A 9933-nucleotide genomic window follows, 5' to 3' on the forward strand; every position below is an offset into this window, starting at 1 on the left:
AAAAGTCCCCTATACTAAAATATCAAAGACATGGAACACTTTGTCAGTCTGGTTATTTTGTCATATTTAAAAGGACATTAAATTGTATGAGATTGGAATATAAAAAATGTTTAATTATATGTAGTAAAAAAAAAAAACTTTGCAATACACAACCACAATTCAGAAAAAGTTGGGACAGTATGGAAAATGCAATAAAACAAACAAAAAGAGTAATTTGAAAATTCAATTCATCCTGTTCTATATTGAAAACACATTATTAACACATTATTTGAGGTTTTACTTTGTGAATTTAATGTATTTTTGAAAATATACACAAATTTCAAATCTGATGACTGCAACACATTCTAAAAAGATTGGGACAGGGGCAATTTAGGACTAATAGCGATGTGATAAGGTGAGATAAGAAGGTGATGTGAAACAAGTGAGACAATTGTGTAATCATAGTATATAAGGAGCCTCCTAAAAAAGCCTAGTCCTTCAAGAGCGAGGATGCGTCGAGGCTCACCAATCTGCCAACAGATGCGTTGAGAACAACATTCCCCAAAGACAAATCGGTAGGATTTTGGGCATTTCCCCTTCTACAGTGCACAATATAATTTAAAGATTCTTGGAATCCGGTTAAATCTTGGTGCATAAAGGGCAAGGCCAAAAACCACTTCTGAATGCGCGTGATCTCTGATCCCTCCGACGTCACTGTATCAAAAACCGTCATAAGTCTGTAATGGATATCCTGACATGGGCTCAGGAATACTTTGGTAAACCTTTGTCATTCAACACCATTTGTTGCTGCATCCACAGATGCAAGTTAAAGGGACAATAAACTTAAAAAAAATGTTATATAATTCTGCACATTATCTTAGCGACAGCTTTCAAAATCAAAGACCTAGATTTGGAGTTTGGCATTAGCCGTGAAAACCAGCGTTAGAGGCTCCTAACGCTGGTTTTAGGCTACCGCCGGTATTTGGAGTCACTCAAAATAGGGTCTAACGCTCACTTTTCAGCCGCGACTTTTCCATACCGCAGATCCCCTTACGTAAATTGCGTATCCTATCTTTTCAATGGGATCTTTCTAACTCCGGTATTTCGAGTCGTTTCTGAAGTGAGCGTTAGACATCTAACGACAAAACTCCAGCCGCAGGAAAAAAGTCAGTAGTTAAGAGCTTTCTGGGCTAACGCCGGTTTATAAAGCTCTTAACTACTGTACTCTAAAGTACACTAACACCCATAAACTTCCTATGTACCCCTAAACCGAGACCCCCCCACATCGCCGACACTCGAATAAAATTTTTTAACCCCTAATCTGACGACCGCCACCTACGTTATCCTTATGTACCCCTAATCTGCTGCCCCTAACACCGCCGACCCCTGTATTATATTTATTAACCCCTAATCTGCCCCCCTCAACGTCGCCTCTACCTGCCTACACTTATTAACCCCTAATCTGCCGACCGCAAAGCGCCGCCACCTACGTTATCCCTATGTACCCCTAATCTGCTGCCCCTAACACCGCCGACCCCTGTATTATATTTATTAACCCCTAATCTGCCCCCCTCAACGTCGCCTCCACCTGCCTACACTTATTAACCCCTAATCTGCCGAGCGGACCTGAGCGCTACTATAATAAAGTTAGCGTTCATTAAGTACGGATAATCCAACTATCCTCAAGAGGTGCGCTGCTGGATAATGATTCCGTTCCGGTGGGCTTGGTGTAAAGGCTGCGCTCTCCAGACGAACTCCCAGAGGAATCCTACATGTACAGTAGAACATCCTGCTCGCGGAACATCCTGCTGGCCCGACGGACTAACGACGAATGACGGTTCCTTTAAGGGACGTCATCCAAGATGGCATCCCTCGAATTTCGGAATTAAGGTAGGAATATTCTGATTGGCTGATGGAATCAGCCAATCAGAATCAAGTTCAATCCGATTGGCTGATCCAATAAGCCAATCAGATTGAGCTCGCATTCTATTGGCTGATCGGAACAGCCAATAGATTGCGAGCTCAATCTGATTGGCTGATTGAATCAGCCAATCGGATTAAACTTGAATCTGATTGGCTGATTCCATCAGCCAATCAGAATATTCCTACCTTAATTCCGATTGGCTGATAGAATCCTATCAGCCAATCGGAATTCGAGGGACGCCATCTTGGATGACGTCCCTTAAAGGAACCGTCATTCGTCGTTAGTCCGTCGGGCCAGCAGGATGTTCCGCATCGGAGGTCTGCAAGATGGATCCGGAAGAAAGAAGATTGAAGATGCCGTTGATAGAAGACTTCATCCGGATCATGGACCTCTTCAGCTCCCGCTTGGATGAAGACTTCATCCGGATCATGGACCTCTTCAGTCCCCCGCTTGGGCTTGGATCAGGACATCGGAGGAGCTCTTCTGGACAGATCGTTGAACCTGGTGAGGTGAAGATAAGGTAGGAAGATCTTCAGGGGCTTAGTGTTAGGTTTATTTAAGGGGGGTTTGGGTTAGATTAGGGGTATGTGGGTGGTGGGTTGTAATGTTGGGGGGCTTGGGTATTGTATTTTTTCTTTTACAGGCAAAAGAGCTGAACTTCTTGGGGCATGCCCCGCAAAGGGCCCTGTTCAGGGCTGGTAAGGTAAAAGAGCTTTGAACGTTAGTTATTTAGAATAGGGTAGGGCATTTTTTTATTTTGGGGGGCTTTGTTATTTTATTAGGGCGCTAAGAGTAGGTGTAATTAGTTTAAAATTGTTGTAATATTTTTCTTATGTTTGTAAATATTTTTTTATTTTTTGTAACTTAGTTCTTTTTTATTTTTTGTACTTTAGCAAGTTTATTTAATTGTATTTATTTGTAGGAATTGTATTTAATTAATTTATTGATAGTGTAGTGTTAGGTTAATTGTAGGTAATTGTAGGTAGTTTATTTAATTAATTTATTGATAGCATAGTGTTAGGTTTAATTGTAACAGGTTAGGATTTCTTTTACAGGTAATTTTGTAATTATTTTAACTATTTTAGCTATTAAATAGTTCTTAACTATTTAATAGCTATTGTACCTGGTTAAAATAAATACAAAGTTACCTGTAAAATAAATATTAATCCTAAAATAGCTATAATATAATTATAATTTATATCGTAGCTATATTAGGATTTATTTTACAGGTAAGTATTTAGCTTTAAATAGGAATAATTTATTTAATAAGAGATAATTAATTTTGTTAGATTTAAATTATATTTAATTTAGGGGGGTGTTAGTGTTAGGGTTAGACTTAGCTTTAGGGGTTAATACATTTATTAGAATAGCGGCAAGATTGGGTCAGCAGATTAGGGGTTAATAATTGAAGTTAGGTGTCGGCGATGTTAGGGAGGGCAGATTAGGGGTTAGTACTATTTATTATAGGGTTAGTGAGGCGGATTAGGGGTTAATAACTTTATTATAGTAGCGTTGCGGTCCGGTCGGCAGATTAGGGGTTAATAAGTGTAGGCAGGTGGGGGGCAGTTTAGGGGTTAATAAATATAGGGGTCGGCGATGTTAGGGCAGCAGATTAGGGGTATATAGGGATAATGTAAGTAGCGGCGGTTTACGGAGCGGCAGATTAGGGGTTAATAATAATATGCAGGGGTCAGCGATAGCGGGGGTGGCAGATTAGGGGTTAATAAGTGTAAGGTTAGGGGTGTTTAGACTCGGGGTACATGTTAGGGTGTTAGGTGCAGACGTAGAAGTGTTTCCCCATAGCAAACAATGGGGCTGCGTTAAGAGCTGAACGCGGCTTTTTTGCAGGTGTTATGTTTTTTTTCAGCTCAAACAGCCCCATTGTTTCCTATGGGGGAATCGTGCACGAGCACGTTTTTGAGGCTGGCCGCTTGCGTAAGCAACTCTGGTATCGAGAGTTGAAGCTGCGTTAAAAATGCTCTACGCTCCTTTTTTGGAGCCTAACGCAGCCTTTTTGTGGACTCTCAATACCAGAGTTATTTTTATGGTGCGGCCAGAAAAAAGCCGGCGTTAGTTTTTCGGGTCGTTACCAACAAAACTCCAAATCTAGCCGAAAGGATTTTAGAGATTTTAGTTGTCAATGTTGCACTTCCCTGTTCTCTTCTCCATGATCTTAGGATTAGGTCTTCTTTTTCAAAAGTGCTTCACGGGCGCCCTGTCTAATCACAGTGCGCCGATCGCGCTATTGAACTGAACGTAGCACACTCCCACTACCAGACCAGAGTGGGAGCATGATACATTCCGTTCAATAGCATGATGGGGCGTGCTGTGATTAGACAGCGCGCCCACAAAGAGGTTTTGAAAAAGAAGACCTAATCATATGTACCCACATACACACATACACACAGTGGATATTCACAATCACACACAATCAGGCACCATAAATAGGAGCTGCTTTTTGCAGCTTCTGTCTGTCCCCCTTGGTTAGTACGCACCATAGAATATGCACTTGTGCATCCTTCTTGGGCAAATATGGTGTCGGGATTTTCTGTATAACACTGTGGTGGCCATCTTGGAAACCCTGCCATTATAAAGGCAAATTCATACACTTTCTGTATACTCTTTTGCAGAGGGACCAGACAGGATGCAGGTGAAGCCCCCTGTAGGAATGCCACTACTGACCGAAGAGCCAAATAGGCCCCTAGATGTGTGGTCCCAGCCTCAATTGAGACCTCTGAAATCCCTGTATTTACACACCTGGCCAAGTGGCAGGACACAGGAAAGCCCGAAATTACAGTTTACGGATAGACACAAGGTGACAACATAAAGGGGGCAGTGTACAATTATACGCTAGAGTACAGACAGACTCTAGGTGACAAGAAACATGCAAACCCCAAAGACACTGCTATTTCAATATGAGCATCAATAATCCATGTCTAGATACTATGGTATCTCACAGCGCTTTCACAATGTTCCTACTAGCTCCTGGGTACTAGAAGGGTACCTAGCTAACCCTTAAATGAGAGTCTAAAGAATGGGAAAGAGACCTAGGAGCGCCAAAATAGGCAGAGGAACTAAAATGACATATGGCGGGTGGGGTTAAACCATATATACAAGGAAAAATATGTGGATAAAATTCGTACTAGAAGGATATACAAAGGATATAAAAATTCTCACATAAAATAATAACAAATAATCCAGTGTCTTTTAAAAATATGTGCAAATTAAATACAATTTATTACAATTAAACACATAGGTAAAATCATGGATCCATGGTACATTAAGCACAAAATTTATAAAACATTACCGTATAATAAAATCAAATGGTAAAATCAAATGGTAAAATGAAAGATGATGGTTGGACAAAAATAACTTTGAATGGGAACAGTGCAAATGTGCTTTTGTGCTTTAGAAAAATGCACAAAAAATACACAAAAAATTAATTTAAAAAAATAAGAGACAATAATAGAAAGAAAGGGGGGTATCCCCTCACAATGTGAACAGTGTAAATCGTGGCCGTGACTGTTTCAAACAGAAAAATCCAATGTATAAAAAGTGAAAAAAGAAAAAAGAAAAAAAGAAAAAAAGGCTGTCTGCAAAAGTGTCCGTGGTAAAAAGTCAGTAATAAAAATAAAAGAAAGTGATGAACAATGTCAGTGGTGAAAAATTCCAAATGGTATGTGTATTTTAAGTAAAACTTCCTTAAGTCTCCTCAAAAGAAGGTTCCAAACAATGTGAAGGTAGTGGGTAAGGGAGTGTCCGGTAAGCCCTGGGTGTAATCCCTATATCCAACCTGTAAAAGAAATATACAATAGTGCAATAAAGCTAACAAATGAACATATATTGTAGGAAAAAAGCTCACCAATTCTGCCAACGTGTTTCGGGCCCAAATCTGGGCCTTTTTCAAGACTATAGGTGGTGTGTGATGGTGGCTCTATTTATGATTATCGTTAACCAATCGGTGTTTTGGCGCTAATTGTTTGGCGCCAAAAATTTAAACCCGGAAGAGGATGTGGGTCTAGCTATAAATAAATAAATAAGTAAAATCTTCCTTTATAGATTTCTACATTGTGTTGTCCAATATTGTCCTTAGGGATTTTGTCATTCTTTCCTTTAGAAGTTTAAAAAATTAGTAATAGCGGAGATATCTTGGGTGTTTCCTGTGGATCTATACAACCGGAAGTGCCTAGAGTATGCCTCACTCGGATTCTGTTTCCGGTTTCGCTCTTTGTTTTGTTTCCGGTGAAGTTATTACCACTTCCGGTAATACTATTTGGCGGTATTGGTCACATGACCTTCTTTTGGCGGGTGCCCTTACAAAAAAGATATATCTTGGAATGGCTAATTATTAGTGTATATTTTATGCTGAACAGCTATAAAAATATAAATAGGATGGTCTAAAAATCATAGAATGGCTGGTTATAAAAACAAGTGGACTAAAATCGCTGTGATACATAAATAGATTTCAAAGGTTATAACATAGTGTATGAACATATTAAAATACAGTATAAGGATTATAACATGGTATATAAACATAATAAATTACAGTGTAAAATATGAAACAAATAAAATATCGGCAAAAGTAGTATATAAACGTTATAATAATATATAAACGTTCAAATTGATATCATTGGGAGAAGAGAAATCAGATTTGTAAAAACAGATTACGAAGGGACAATTCAATGTAATAAATGAATAGTGTACTTCTATACCTGATATATAAAATGGTGATAGCGATCAACTGATACTAGTAACTAGTATGGACTCTAAAACCTACTAGAAACTATCTAAAACAGCTGGAATACATAAAAATGTTACATTATAATATGATCCTGGGAGATGTCAGGTCAATGAGTAAATCGGAAGAGGATAGCATCAGGGCCCTCGTACCTGGGGGATATCTATTAATGTTCCTAATATAGTTCCTTGGGAGAATCAAAAATAACTACAAGTCTAGCTAGTATGAAAATACATGCTGGGTGGTTAAGTGATCCCCCAAACAAACTGTTTCCCAAAATTTTTCATTTTAGGCTTAATAGATGTGATAAGTCTTCTCTGTTGTTTAAACCCCTGGGATGTAGGCAGTCTATGTTAAAAATCCATCTTGATTCTGCTATTAGTAAACTTTTTTCTTGGTCTCCACCCCTCCAATTAGGTGTGACTAGTTGGATACCAATATAGCTAAAATCTTTTTGTTTGGCCTGGTGTTGGGTTAAGAAATGTCTGTATAGTGCTGTTTCGGTGTTTTTGTGTTTGATCTTTAATAGGTGTTCCCTGATCCGATCCCTCAGGGTTCTAGATGTTTGCCCTATGTATTGGAAACCACAACTGCACCATATCATATAAATCACTCCTTTGCTGCTACATTTTATAAGGTCCTTGATCTTGTATTTGACCTTTGTGTTAAAAGAGGTAAACTCCTTTGTTTTCACTCCCCTTTGACAGGCCTTGCAGCTCACACACGGGTAGAAGCCTTTGACTTCTCTGCCATACACATCTCTTGTATTAGTCATCATGTTTCTTGGTATACTTGGAGAAAGTTTATTTTTCAAGTTATTAGTCTTTCTGTATATGAATATTGGGCGGGGTGTTAGTTTATCCCCGATAATATCATCATTTCTTAGTAGTGCCCAGTGTTTCGCTACAATCTTTTCCACAATGTGCCTGTTTTCGCTGTATTCCATAATAAAAGGTATATTTAATTGGTCTCCATCAAGATTATTGTAGACTTTTTTTGGTTTGTATGACAGGAGATCCTTCCTATCTCTCTGTCTTACTTCTTCTATGTCGTTTTCTAGGGCTCCTTCTTCATATCCCCGTTCTAGAAATCTGTTTTTTAAAATAATGGTTTGCTCTTCCCATTTTTTGGGATCTGAGCAATTTTTCTTTAATCTCAACATTTGTCCCTTGGGTATGTTGGACTTCCATCTGTTAAGGGAAACCACAACAAGTAACCAAAGAATTAGAGAGAACTTCTACAAAAAGGAAAAATTCTTGTCCAGAAGAATTCCAAACTCCTATAGAAAAAAGAATACTCACAGAGGCAAGAGAGGGGGAAGGAAACTTAATAAGAGACTAACCTCTCCCATTAATATTGCAAATCCCCCGACTAAAGGAATATTCAACCTGAGTTCGAAAGAATTGACAGAAAAAGAATCTTCAGTACTGAACTATGGGCTATCCTTTGCCCCATCCAAGGGCCTCAACAAATTCGACATGTTTGTGAATGCTAAATAATTTGTTAGAAAACTGACATTAAAGAGACATTTTATGAAGTCCCCATTAGAAATGCAAGGTAGACCATATCAAAATAACACAATGAGCGATGAAGGAATCTACTGGCACACTGACCTGAAACCAAAATCCTCCTTCTTTCCGGTTACTAGCAAAGGTAATGCCATTGAGACCTTTGACAAGGTAGTGTGTAATGAGATTAGAGACCTTAAACAAAAGAGACTGAACAAGCACAAGCACAACCTTTCGAAGGAACAAATCAATACCATCAAAACCCTTGAAAACGACCATAACCTTGTCATCAAACCTGCGGACAAAGGTGGGGGTATTGTTATCCTCAATAAGGTGGACTACGACCAAGAGTGCGACAGAATTTTGTCAGACAGACAAACATATGAAATACTCAGAGGGAACCCTATAGACGAATTCAAGAAAGAATTGGACGAAACTCTAAGAGAAGCTAGGGAGATTGGAATCTTGAACGACAAAGAATTCCGATACATGAGCATTAAACACCCCATTACGCCGGTGTTTTACTATCTCCCTAAAGTCCACAAATCACTAACGACACCGCCGGGCAGACCAATTATATCGGGCATTGGCGGTTTGTCTAGCAACTTATCTGAATACGTGGATAAACAATTACAAAAATATGTGGTACAGTTACCATCATATGTGAGAGACTCTACTCAAATATTAAACGTTTTAGAAGGTATAAAATGGGAAGAAAACTATATACTAGTAACATGTGATGTTACCTCCCTATATACCTGTATACCGCATGAAGGTGGTATAGAGGCTGTCAATTTCTTTTTAAACAAAGATCCGGAGCTACCAGAACTACAAAGAGATTTCATCATTGATGGGATACAATATATTTTAACCCACAATTACTTTAATAACAGAGGGACATATTATAGACAAGTATGTGGGACAGCTATGGGGACCAGGTTCGCGCCCAGTTACGCTAACTTATATATGGGCTACTGGGAACGTATCTTCTGGGACTCATGCCCAGCGAGCGCGGACCTGGTCCTCTACAATAGATACATTGATGATATTATCATGATTTGGAAAGGCTCAATAGATGACTTAGAATATACCATCCAAGTAATGAACACCAATATGTATAATCTCAGATTCACCCACGAATTTAGCAAACACGAGATTACATATTTGGATCTAAAGATCGAAATCAAGAATGGCAAATTAGAAACGTCTACATTCTTCAAAGAAGTAAACTGTAACAATTACATCCACAAAGACAGTTGCCATCTTAACAGATGGAAGGCCAACATACCCAAGGGACAAATGTTGAGATTAAAGAAAAATTGCTCAGATCCCAAAAAATGGGAAGAGCAAACCATTATTTTAAAAAACAGATTTCTAGAACGGGGATATGAAGAAGGAGCCCTAGAAAACGACATAGAAGAAGTAAGACAGAGAGATAGGAAGGATCTCCTGTCATACAAACCAAAAAAAGTCTACAATAATCTTGATGGAGACCAACTAAATATACCTTTTATTATGGAATACAGCGAAAACAGGCACATTGTGGAAAAGATGATATTATCGGGGATAAACTAAAACCCCGCCCAATATTCATATACAGAAAGACTAATAACTTGAAAAATAAACTTTCTCCAAGTATACCAAGAAACATGATAACTAATACAAGAGATGTGTATGGCAGAGAAGTCAAAGGCTTCTACCCGTGTGTGAGCTGCAAGGCCTGTCAAAGGGGAGTGAAAACATAGGAGTTTACCTCTTTTAACACAAAGGTCAAATACAAGATC

The sequence above is a fragment of the Bombina bombina genome, chromosome 3 (genome assembly GCF_027579735.1).
Source record: "Bombina bombina isolate aBomBom1 chromosome 3, aBomBom1.pri, whole genome shotgun sequence".
NCBI classification, from domain to species: Eukaryota; Metazoa; Chordata; class Amphibia; order Anura; family Bombinatoridae; genus Bombina; species Bombina bombina.